At 40.4% G+C, this 13,816-nt stretch overlaps 1 non-coding gene across 1 annotated transcript; it reads left to right on the top strand.

Annotated features, from left to right (window-relative positions):
• The first annotated feature begins 4,399 nt into the window (after window positions 1-4,399).
• On the top strand, window positions 4,400-4,470 carry trnas-gcu (transfer RNA serine (anticodon GCU)). The gene has a single exon. It is a non-coding gene; the product is annotated as a tRNA-Ser (tRNA).
• The last annotated feature ends 9,346 nt before the right edge of the window (window positions 4,471-13,816 follow it).

The following is a 13,816-nucleotide window of genomic DNA, read 5'->3' as shown; positions in this document are numbered from 1 at the left end:
GAAAAAAAAAAAAATCCTATGTCACTTTCGTGTTTGATGTGTTTTCTGAATGATGATGATCAATTAAATTTGGTCTAAAAATGGTCTCGTCGCATAAATCACCCGTCATTGTTAATACAATCACTGTCCACCATGTCTTCACACACTACGCCAGCTTGGGTTCAATGATTTAATTAATGACTTCGCTTTCCAGAAAAGTATGAAAGTGCCCTTGTAAGTTGACCCATGGCTGTCAAACTGAATGCGCAAAGCTGTGTGCCACTGCTGTTTGGGACATTACGTGTGTGAAAGGATGAAATGTTTCACATAGCCTAACATTTTGAGATTTATTTCTGAGAAGCAAGATATAGAGCCCTGCACTCCTGCGGGACAGTGATTTTGAAAGCTCATTATGGGCACGGGTGGGAGAGGTGATAAGCTGCATTCCCGCTAACTAAAAACGTGTTTAAAATAAAATTTATAAATTATTAATTTATGTCTATCATATATAATTTGTGCTGGATATTTTATTTGGCATTAATAAAAACATTTTAAGATGCCTCAATTTGCAGATGTGGTCTAATCTCGTGTACGTTTCCGATTCCTTTCTGCTCTTCCGTGTTTGAGATCTCCAATCATGGCAGAAGAACAGAGCTCCTCTCATGAAGCTCACAGTGCTTCAGAAGTAAGTGTTGCTTTAAAAAGAGGTACATTGCTTGAAACGCACCACTGAACGTGAGCTGTAGATATTTATGCTCAAATCCACTCAAAGTAGGGGGCGGGGCACCATCACGCTGTGTCTTTAAATTATATTAATTTCTTATAGGCCTACTTGTATTTCCTAGAATGTAAATGTGAGGAGTGACATATAAGCAATGTGCAATGTGCAATATTCTTAATATCCACTGTAGATTTTGGTAGGTGTGTTGGGTATCTCTGTAAAGCCTCAGCTGCGCATGCCGCCTGGCAAGGCGCACCCTCGCTACGTGCGCTAGGTGAAGGATCGGTCAGTGGAGAGCTCAGCTAAGCTCAGCATGTTTAATTCCCCAAGCCAATGACAAGAACTTTCGTGAGAAATAACGCGAACGTCTGCATCATGTGAGATTTGCGGGCGGGAGCAGGACAAAATATGGCAGGGGTGGGCGGGAGCGGGACTGAAAATCATAATTCTTTGCGGGAGTGGGAATGCACAATGCGGGAGCGGGCAGGAGCGGGACTGCACAATGCGGGAGCGGGCGGGAGCGGGACTGCACAATGCGGGAGCAGGCGGGAGCGGGACTGAAAATTCTGTCCCGTGCAGACCTCTAGCAAGATATTTTTCTTTGTTTGTTATCGCTCTTTGTTTTCACAAGTTAAAAGTCACCTGGATTCCAAAATGAAAACGAACGGTTATATACCAAATGAATGTTCTTGTTCTGAATACTAAAGAAACTTGTAGGCCTCGGTTATGTTCTTGACATGTTGTTCATTGACTCACTCATTCAAAGGCTTCTTGAGGCTAAACTTTAGTTAACCAGACTTGTTAACCGTGATGTCTGATGGATTTTTTCACCATGCAATTGCCTATTTCACCATTGCTTTTTCTCGATTAAATAGGTGTTGATGGATATAAAGTTTTATCGTTCAATAGTATTTCTAATTGTGCCACTGTCATTATTTAAGTTTCTGTGTCTAGTTAGACAGGCACGTCTGAGGGGGTGAATTTGCTGAGCGCAGTTGACAACAGGCGGGGGTGGGGCCTCGGGGGTGTGTCTGCCCAGGGCCTCAGCAAGGGTTAACGCGGCCCTGAATAAACCCAGTGGTGCTGCAGGAATAACCGCTGTGTCAGAGTCGTTGCTGGGATCCTGATCTCGCCGCTTCTACAAATGAGCGTTTTGTGGGGATTTCCAAACATTTAAACACAAACACCTTTCAATAGACCCCTTCGCAATAAACGTCATTCATACATAAGAGAAAATTGCGCACGCAGCCTGGACCCAAAAAAGACTCAGCAACGGTAGAGACGAGAAGAAATATTTGGAAGAAATGCCTAGTTGTTGTGTTGTCGGGTGTCAGAATCGTAGCAGTGATGGGGTTAAAATGTACAGAATTCCAGCAGGATCTCACCCCTTCCAAAAAAATCGCCGACGTCTATGGCTACAAGCCATCAAACGTGTAGACTGTGATGAAAGCACTATCAAAAATGCGCGGGTTTGCAGCGCCCACTTCATCACAGGTAAGATCAGGCTATTTATTAAATCTTTCTTTTTTATTCTTTCTAGTCTTCATTTATTGATGTAGCAAAATACTTTGGTAACATTTGTCTGATTAGCTGGGTCATAGTTACACAATGTAATGAATATTGTTAGTATGTTAACTTAGCTTTGCATGCAATTTTGTTTGTAGGAGAGGTCTCGCTTGACTCAAGCAGTCCACATTTTGTGCCATCATAACATAATCATATGCGTCTAAAGACTTGTAGGCACGAAGTTTTTCGTGGGTGTACACTGAAGTCTTGTCAATAAGGTACGCACGGCCGGCCCAAGGCATAAGCGAATTAAGCACCTGCTTAGGGCCCCACACACCACCAGGGGGCCCCCAAGAGCAGTTGGAATGCCCACCTGCGAACATATTTTTAATTAAAAAAACGTAATATCAATGACATGATATAGCAGAAACAAAAGACACAAAAATAAGACACAAAATAACGTTTTTTGTATCATTTTCATAGTTGGTACATTAGGTTAACTAATCCTTGCTGCTGGTTGCTGCCACTGCGCTCCTGCACAACCAGATGCACGTGACGTGACAGGAGTTATTCACTTCGGAAGATACAGCAGGTGGACTAGATGGCTAAGCCATGTCTCAAAAAAGAAATTATCCATCTGGGGCAGGGAAGAGGAAGAAAAAAAGCAGCAAGAAAAAGGTAAATTTGAATGTCCAATGTTACTATTTTTGTGTCATTAAATTAAAATAATTTATTAATGATGTACTGGTGTACCATTATTTTGCAGGAGCCCTGCTGAGGTTTTTTGAGACACAATCAACCACATCTGCCCAGGCAGATCCAGGTACCTCCGCCTCCTGCTCCTTTGATGAAAGTGCTCCAAGTGAGTCATAATATGTTACTACCAAATCATGAATTAATCACACTTTTATTTCAAAATAATGTTGTTGTTGTTGAAACACAGTTGAATATTTATTTTGAATGACATGACCAATAAATCCTATAAATAGTTTTAAGTGCAACATAATAGGTTGTTGTTGTGTTATTGTTGATGTTATTATGCTGCAAATTTCTCTGTTCATTTTGTGAATTTATTTAAGATTTATTTTAAGATGTAAGGTTTATTCCAGATTTTAAGATTTATTTATTTGTTTGTTATTTAATAACGGTTACAAGTACAAGTACTAAGTACTGTTTGTAAGAACTGTGTATGTTAGGCTTTGTTTTGCACATTAGTGCAAAATAAACTGGTTAACTTGTTTACATATACAGTGTCTTGTCTACTGATTTGTTGTTTTACTTACAAATATGCCACACATCACTCTGAATATTTTATATTGCAATAGCCACAAGTTGCAGTATAATGTAAACCAACTAAAAACGCAGATTATGGTGGGTGGCTAGACTAACTAGACTAACTGTGTAGCCTAAGAAATAATAAGGCAGCAGTGTAGTTTTGGTGGTGTGGGGGGCCCCCAAATCAAATTCTGCTTAGGGCCCCTTAAAGGCTTGGGCCGGCCCTGAAGGTATGAGTATATATCTGGCCATTGTATACCAGGGAACTTACTAACATCGTCCGTCCACTCTTTAATTTAATACGGATCCGGTAGGCGATGTCCACTTGTTAGAGTTAACTTATTTATGTAGCGTTCTCGATCTTGTAACGATAATTGTTTGGCATAATCTGACAGCTCATAATGCCGGTCTATGGGCAGCGCCATTGTTTCTGGGTCCAGGTTGCGTGCACATCCTGGCAACGGTCGGTTTGTTTACAAACATGCAAAGGGGTCTATTTCCGCGAGGTGGGCGGGGAAATCATGAATATTCATGAGGAAAGTGCCGTCTGATTGGCCGGTGAAGTCTTTCTGTTCCACCACGTTGTTTTATGAGGAAGCGGTTTTGTTTGGTTCCGAACCCATCAGTCCAAGTCCAATAATTATTCTATCATCAGGAAAAGCAGCACAGAATTTACTGCGATTGGTTTCAAATGATTAGAATTTCATTTTCAGTCAGACTTCAGATGAGCATTTTAGACGGATTTATTTTTTTTGAATATGTAGTTTTCACATTTTCATAACAGGCTTATTATATAAATATACAGCAATAATGTTCCAACAAATATTTTAATGAGTCTGAGTTTTGACTTTGACAGAGTTACTAACACACCAAAGATCATTGCATCATACAAAATAAATAAACACACACACAAATGTGGGTGAGGTGGCCGAGAGGTTAAGGTGATGGACTGCTAATCCATTGTGCGGGTTTGAGTCCCACCCTCGTCGCATGTTCTTTTGGTCAGCGTAGTGGTTAGCACAGTTGCCTCACAGCAAGAAGTTTCTGGGTTCAAACCCAGGGAGGGCCTTTCTGTGTGGAGTTTACATGTTCTCCCTGTGTCTGCGTGGGTTTCCTCCAGGTGCTCGGGTTTCCCCCACAATCCAAAGACATGCAGTTAGGTTGACGTGGAGCAGCCTTGAGCAAGGTACCGAACCCCTGAGTGCTCGCTGAGCGTGTGCGCATGTTCACTGCTTCAGAGGCTGTAACTGAATTCATGACACCTTTTCTCGTTATCTGTGCAAAGATCTGTACTATTAATTCAGATTTATTCCTTTTGCAGACTTTTTAATTCAAATCAATGTCTTTAAGTGTCAGATAGAAACACATCCTGGCTGATCGCTTCATCAGGGGGAAATGGGGGAACTATCCTTAAACTGCTCACACACACAAAATACATTATGATTTAATGCTGTGACAAAATACAGACAGACAATAATCAGCAATTATTGGTCGATAGTGATGGCCGTCTGAAGCCGAGGCTCCGAAGCACGTGCCGAGTATAAGGGGGAGTGGCAGATGAAGCCCCGCCTCGAGGCGTGGCTCGTTTGGAAGAAAACCACATGAGGGAACCACGTGAGGCTGGGGAGGGAATTTCTAAGAAAAGGAATCACCTCAATCCACACACAGTGAAAAAAAATCTGCTCCTCAACAAAAATCAATAAAGGTTCCCCTAAAAGTTACTCTGTGCACTGCACGGCTGCAGTAGCACTCACAGTCCCATCACACAAGCACTGAACACAAAGCTTACTCCCTTTATGTTTATGTACACCTTTTTATTGTGCAGACAAAATTATACTGATCATTAATCCATAGAAAGAGACAAAGTGTGTGTGTGTGTGTAAGAGAGAGACAGAGGGTCAACACCAAATTACATACAGGCAAACAAGTAAAACAAACAAGCAAAAAAAATCTGATGAAATAAGTTATTTTAAAATGGAACATTGTGCAAATTACTGTACATGCAAAGAATAATGTAAAGTGGCAGAACATTGACATGAGGTAGAAATTAAACATGCCGTACATTTCTCTTAGCAGTAGGTCGCTAGTGAAGTCTGCTGAATGAGAGTCTGAGTAATGAACCTTTTAGTGAATCACAACCGAGGCCTTGTTTATCATGGGTCATCTGGTTTTCTGCTCAACGATACAAAGCCTCAAAGCGGAGCTTCATCTGCCCCCTTATTCTTGATACGCGCTTCGAAGTCTCATTTGGCCATCACGATCTTTAAACAGTGATATCAATTAAAACTATGGTCAGGCAAGGCAAGACTAAAATGGCCATTATGAGTCTTGAAAGTATTTGTGTGTGTGTGTATGTTTTGAATATATTATGAAGCCATTGACAACAACAACAAAAATCTACAAAATCATTGTGCTTAGGAACCAAAAAGTGTGATCCTGAGTGTGAACATAGATCTGGAGCAGGAGACAGAGCCAAGACACCTCATCTCATCTCATTATCTCTAGCCGCTTTATCCTGTTCTATAGGGTCGCAGGCAAGCTGGAGCCTATCCCAGCTGACTACAGGCGAAAGGCGGGGTACACCCTGGACAAGTTGCCAGGTCATCACAGGGCTGACACATAGACACAGACAACCATTCACACCTACAGTCAATTTAGACCCATACGAAAAAGAAATACATAAAACTTCTAAAAGGATGAATACAAAAGTCTTACACAAAACCTTTACTGCCAGAAACATATATGGCTATACATATCTTATATGACACATATCACAAAAGTGGCCCATTTCTCATTTCCCTCATGTATGAATAAAGCACACATATACATGAATTGACTAATTAAGTTATACTTCCAGTATATGAGACATGTAAAGTTTAGAATATGTCAGATAAAGCTTTTGTCTTATTCATATATGATAAAACACCATTACAGACGGATTTATGCATGCAAAACACATGCAATGTATATAAAAACAATGCAGTCTTTGTATGGTATTGATACGATTTTGATATGTGAAATAAAAAGTATGTATATGTAATATATATGTACACACTCATTTCCATACATGTAGGTCTCACATAGCATACATGTTTCTTATATATGAAGTGTATGTTTTTCATGAGTGTTATTGTGTTATTCCTATAATGATAAACCACCATTACAGGCAGATTTGTGTACCTAACACACATACAATGTATACAAAAACTGTGCAGTCTTTATATGGTTTTGGTAAGATTTTGATATATGTACAGAACATTATATATATATGTAATATATATGTACACACTCATTTTCATATATGTTTGTGTCACATAGCATATATGCTTTTTATATGTACAGTGTATGCTTTGTATAAGTATTATTGTGAGATTTCATAAGAGTAATACACAGGGATTTCAACCACACTTATTTGAAACCTCTACTGACAAAGAGTAGTTCACTTGCACTAGTACTACTGATCCTATCAAAAAAGTGATGGTTAGGCACATAGTTCATGAAAAAGAATTTATTTTCAACATTAATGGCACACATTGCAGCCTTCTGCCATTCCCCACAATTTAGAGATAAAGTGCCATTTTGAAAAACAGTGGAATGACGAACACATCCTTACTGTACATAACTGTACATAATATACAGACATTGCAGCCTTCTGCCATTCCCACAGTTTAGGAGATAAAGTGCCACAAAGTGCCAACAGTGGCATAATGAACACATCCATACTGTACATAACCATATACTATATTTATGAACTGAAATGTGACATTAAGAACAAAATATGAATTTCAATGTTCTCATTGCTGTTGCTTAACTTTATTACGCATCTCTGTGATCTTCGCATTGATGCTGCTCTCTATCAGGGACAGAGGGGTACCTGGCCATCTCTCCAGAGTTGCATCTGCAACAAACAAACCCAAAGAATGGAAAAGTTAGTAGACTACACTTGACATTCACAGTAGCAGAGATGATTGTCATAACAACTATCGATAATACTGAACGTACTCTAGATGGCATCAACTTTGGTCTTCTCAAGGGGGAGACGAGCCTCTCCCTTCCCCTTGTTGGTCCCCCGAAGATTACTGACTAGAAGCACTTCAGTGGGGAATACCGCTGTTAGCAGGTGTCTCACAAATGTGGTAGCTGAATTTGCATTGACTGCATATGCCCAGGCAAGTTTGTCCACCATTACTCCACTGCCACGAAAGATCTCAACCTTAAAAGGACACATGGAAAAAAGGTGTGCCCAGTATCGTGTTGATACTGGGGACAGTACGAAAACACATATAGGTGCGCGTGCATACACAATCACAATTGCCCTACACATTACAACATGCCTGACCATCTATATAAAATGATATTCATTAAGACACGTCACCTTTGATGGCGAAGAGCTAGTTGTATCCCTGTCTCCACTCCCAGCATCAATCGCCATCTGAGAAGGACACAAGGTAAGTGCACATATTAAGACATACTTTGGAGCCATAGAAAAATTTCCAATCTTAGACTGTGTGCCAATGTGTTAATTATTCAATTTCATTTTCTGTAGTTCTTCTGTACCGCACAACAGAAACTTACTGCTATAGTTGGATAAATAAAGTATATCTGCTAAACTCATAAGCAAGCCTGTTAGACAATTCTGTATGATGTATTAATTTCCAAAATCACCTTTGATGACTGGGAGCTGGCTGAAGGTGAACTAGACTGCGTTGAAACAGTAGGTGAGGGGCTGGAGGTGGACTGAGTGAAATAGGGGAGAGATGGTGATGAAGGGTAGCTCTCTGACCCGGGCGTGCTGGGAGAAGCAGGCTGACATATAATCCTTCTTCATGCCAAAAATTAGTTCTGGCACATCTTCACACAATGACAGAAAAAATACAGGTAAGCAGAATTAGCCATCAATACTGGTCCTTAAGTAAAAAGGTTCTACAACTGGTACTCAATAAATAATTTATACCTTGAAGAACCAAGTCTTTCCACTTTTGGCATTCTTTCTCCAAGTCCTTGTTTTTCTGGTTCAATGCAGAGACAGTTTTTTTCAGTTCGTTGAGCTCGTTTGATGAAGTTTCTGGTCCCCCACCATACATCTTCAGAAACTCCTTTGCAGGATCAACCTGAGAGACTTTTAACCTCTGGTGGTCAAAAAAGGAAGCTAGAATTAGTTAAATAGAGGCTGCTGTTATAATTGCAACATGCACAACAGAATCAATAACTTTCTTGTGAATCAAGGATGCACATCCACATCAGCTTTGAAAAACTTCAATGGAGTGATGGGGAGTGTGAAGTGTGCCACTAACACACAACATGTATATGTGCATAGCTTTAAAGTGCAAATGTGTAAATTGACTCATACCCCTGCTGGAGGTGGCCCTGTCCCATAACATTTAGTGCGTTTACATGCACATAGAGAAAATCGAATTTCTGCCGTTGCTCAACTGAAATCGAAGTTCAAAATGCCATGTATACACCTTAATTCAGCTGAAATTGAATCGAACTTGATTTCTCGGAATCGAGCTACACAACCTAGATTATGCGATTTCTGCCGAGCTACTTAGTGCATGTATACCCTATTGAGCTACGTATTCGAGCTACTTACTTCAGCACTGCCCCTTCCGGAAGTGACGAGTGACGAGACCACAAGCAGGAAACACAACAACCTCGGTCGGCATGACAACGGCATGAATCTTTTCTTTTTGTGGCATTGTTTGCACTGTTAAAATTTAGCTCACTTACTGTATCACCAAATACATCTGTACAGCTGTTGCATAGCTGTGAATTGTGTACATAAACAAGTCACTGTATTTGTGTGTGTGTGTGTGTGTGTGTGTATGTATATATAGATGTCCAACATCTGAAGAATGTCAATAAAAACAAAACAATTGAACTTTTTGTGTGTTTATTAAGACATAAGCTAAATTGTAAGCAAAAAATGGACTTTAGAAAAATATTTTTTGTAAGCAAAAAAAAAATTTTGTAAGCAAAAAATGGACTTTAGAAAAATATACAATTGTGCAAAATAAGTTGTCTTACAAAACAGTGGTCTGCGCAGGACAGTTTGTAGCCATACAGTCTGTTAGAGCAAGCCTAACAGCTTGAGCACAGAACTTGTGAACACAGAACTGCCAGTGTTGCCAGATTGGGAGGTTTTAAGTGCATTTTGGCGGATTTGAACATGTTTTGGGCTGGAAAACGTCAACAGTATCTGGCAACACTGCTGATAACTTTGTTTATACTCTTGAATAGCTCTTCTTCATGACGACAACCGGAAGTGTACCAACACGATGGGGCGTGTAGCGCCACCTGTGGCTCGGGTGCACAATGCACCTCACAGCTCGATTTCATTGTGTGCATGTAGGATTGGATTTCTCTGGCACCCTGCTGGGACCTTTAGCTCGATTACCAACAGCAGCTCGATTTGGATGTGCATGTAAACGTAGTCACTGTAATGATATGATCAATATAAGATGATGGCAAATTCACACTACCTTCTCTGGTTGTTGAGGAACTTCAATGTCTTCAATGTCTGTGTCGTCTGATTCTTCCCCATACTTCTGGGGGGGCACAGAGATCCTCTTTGTTAGAGGGGCTGGTTTATTGGTTTTCATTAACTCATTCAATTTTCGTGTAGCCTCATAACGAGAACCTACAGAAGAAAAGACATTGTCACACACCAAATGAAGATACAACATCACTTTATGATGACACTATGACAAACTGTAGCGCAAACCTTGCTTCCATGACTGAATTTTCTCATGGGTGCAATGACAAATGTCTATTATGGTATATTAACGAGAATAATGTGTATTTAAACCGACTGATTAAATACTAGGCTGTATCTTACCAGTCACAAATTTCACATTAGCTGCATAATGGGGATAACCTCCTGGTGGCCTCTTCCCACGCCGCCACTCAATTGAAGCCTGATACGGGCTTAAAGGAAGCCCATCAGGGCCCATTTTTGTGTCATCGTAGCCTATGATGGCATCAGTTTTTACATCACTTAACTTGCCATTGTCGTCTCCTTCCGACCACTGTATCACAGCAAACTTCCGAGCCGGCTTTTCTGACACTAAAAGAATTATGAAAGGATGAAAGGATAAGGAGACTGATACATACTTACATTATCCCGTAACGCCACATTCACACCCATACTTTTCAAATTGATGAAATGGCTTTAAAAACAGTTGTTTTGAATGGGCATGGCTGAAAACGGTAACTGTGCGTAAAATGTTCACTGTTACATCCACATTCAGCATGGGCAGAGCATGAAAACTTTTTTTTTTTCATTGGGAGGTGGGGGGGTGGCACTCTGACCCTATCTAACCAGCAGACTAAAATACTTATTTATCATTACTGCCAAGAGATCTTATTTTCATGGTTGCTTTGTGTGATGGTCTGACTCATAGCAAACACACCTGTATTACTAGATTGCCAGTGCAAATTTTTAGATGTGGAAATGCATTATTTCAACATACTGAGTCGAAAAATTGACTCAGAAGTTAAGTGAACTTTTAAGTGATTTCTAACCTAATTAATGTGTGAACCGCCAGAGCTAGCCTACTGCAGTACTACTCTGGTACTACTACCTATTATTTCTTTGCTATTTTTTAGAAATGGCAACTGAAAGGTCCAGCACGTTACTAGGTGCAGTCAAGGTCCTTCAGTCAGTAGCAGAAGTTGGTGCTTTTGCTCACTTGCTGCTTTAAATTATACAAGACATAATTATCAACTCATATTCTATAAGTAAGCGCAAATGTGGTTATTGTTATTTAGCAACAGAGGTAATTAGCTATCGTCGATGTGATAGAGAAGTCTCGCTACAAGCAAGTTTGCTTCTCTGCTCTTGGCGTGCAGCTTGTGAACTGTGTGTTCTTTTTGGCACTGTCAGTCTGTGTACCCCAAAAATCAACAACTTTCGCTTTTATCAAGCACTAGTAGGTGAATAAAAGGTTCCAGTCTCAGAGTTCTACCTGACTACAATATCATAAGCTAATGATCAAGTCAGTGGCAGAAATGATGAAGCCCTTCATAAACTTTCTTTGCTAGCGGTACTGGCAAATTGGTCAAGTAGCCATCGTGGTCTTGCTTAAAAACCGACCACATGTGAATGAATGCAAAATACGACATGACAAAATATTTATTAAACTCCTTACCTCTTGTTTCTTCCATGATAGCGAGGTCTTCTTCTAGCAGGCTCGCTCGCGCTTTGCTTCCCCTGACTCCACAGCTTCCGTTGTAATTCGAACGTAACAGGTGTCTCACTGGAAGATGGAGATCTCACGATGTTTCCAGAGAGGCGGGGAGCAGGTTTGAGCGCGAGGCTGGCAATCACATGATTCACTGTTTTCCATTATGTTTAAAAGAAAGCACTGCGAAGAAAATGAATGGCTAAAAGAAAATATTCCTCGCCGCACCTTATTACGATGGAAAAAAAGGTTTGTGTAACTGTTGATATACTGGAGTATACTGGGATAATTTATTATAGGCTTCCATTTCTTAATGCAATTTCTTATTAAAAATTACCACTATTATTACAACTCCTTTTTCTTGAATAGTTTCAGAAAATGGTTAGAAATAACACCAAAATGCCTAACTTTTATTCCTGTAATGCAGGCTACAGGATAATTCTATTTATTTTTTCTACTTCTCACTTTATCAGGAAAATCCAAGACACTCTGTCCAACATGTGCAAACACCATGCCCAGCAATATGTAAGTACCCTAACCTGGCGTTTTTGGTTGTCAGATCATGGGTTAGGCCTACTGTCTACAATTTGTAGCATAATACATTACTGCTAGCTCACTTAAATAAACCATATCTGGGACTGCTCTGCTCTTCCCACATTAACCAATGGAGGGCCAGGGTCATTAAATCTATAAAAGACACTGTGCACCCATTAACCATTTTGAGATATGACAAGTGGTGTAATAGTTTCCTGGCTTAAAGAGAAACATTTCCCCACAGCAATTACACTCCTTAACAAGCATGTAAACCACCCGTATGGACTTGAATGTTAAGCCTATGCTGTAACCCCACTGTGTAGGCCTACCTTAGTCGTACTTAAACCATGATCTGCAGCATTATTTATTAATGTATACCATTATGAGCATTCAGTTTTTATAACTTCTAATTTATGTAGCTTACACTTACTATCACTGTTTTAACTTTCCCCTGTAACTACATGCACACTTAAAGGGATCCAGAGTGAATCAACCCTTAATCTGGTGTTTCAGCCAACAGCAGCCAACACTAATTTTGCATGATCCCCAACCTGTTTTGTCACACTTTGTGATCCATGAAATGAAAAATATGGTTCGTTCTTCGGAAGAACAGCAAGTATGTCACCTTCTTAGCAAGTATGCCACCAAAAGGCAGGAGTTAAGAGCAGAGCCTTTCACTTTGTCACCGGTAAGACAAGGCTACAATCTCTCTCTCTCTCTCTCTCTCTCCTTAATTATGACATTTTATTGTTTTTTTTCCTCCTTTAGGATAATACTGAGGATAACTGGGAAAGAGATAATCAGAGAGACAAACATTCCACACTGGCACAGGTAAGACAAATAGCTCAAATAATCACCCCATAACACCCCATCCCCCCGCCACACACACACACACACACACAGTCACACTTTTGCTACCTATTTTGATTGTTTTAGGAAACTGGTGAGCATACCAGCCAAAAGGATTTGAGGATGGAGCCCTTCACATTGGCACAGGTGAGGCATACCTAAGCTGAACAGTATTCTTCCACCTACCATTTGCTCTCTGTATATCTATCTGATTGTTTTATTGTCCTGAGGTTTTTGTTGGTTTGTCCTTCCCAGGGAAACGGTGAAGATGCCTGTGAAAGACAAGAACTCAGAGCACAGCCTTTTGGCCTATCACAAGTAAGAGAAGACAATATTACAAACACCCCCCCCCCCCCCCCAATTTTTGTCATTTTTTTTCCTCCTAGGATAATAGTGAGGATAACTGGGAAAGAGATAATCAGAGAGAGGATCCTTCCACACTGGTACAGGTGAGACAAATAGCTCAAATAATCACCCCATAACAGGTTAACTGCAATGTATGCCCCCCCCCCCCCACACACACACACACACACACACATTCTCACACAACGTTCGCTACCTATTTTAATTGTTTGTCTTTCTTAGGAAACTGGTGAGCATACCAGCCAAACAGAGGATCTGAAGATGGAGCCCTTCACACTGGCACAGGTGAGGCATACCTAAGCTGAACAGTATTCTTCCACCTGCCATTTGCTCTCTGTGTATCTATCTGTTTGTTTTATTGTCCTGAAGTTTTTGTCGGTTTGTCCTTCCCAGGGAAACGGTGAAG

This window comes from Neoarius graeffei, chromosome 1 (assembly GCF_027579695.1).
Source record: "Neoarius graeffei isolate fNeoGra1 chromosome 1, fNeoGra1.pri, whole genome shotgun sequence".
Lineage (NCBI taxonomy): Eukaryota > Metazoa > Chordata > Actinopteri > Siluriformes > Ariidae > Neoarius > Neoarius graeffei.
This window is presented reverse-complemented; position numbering and strand designations above follow the sequence as displayed.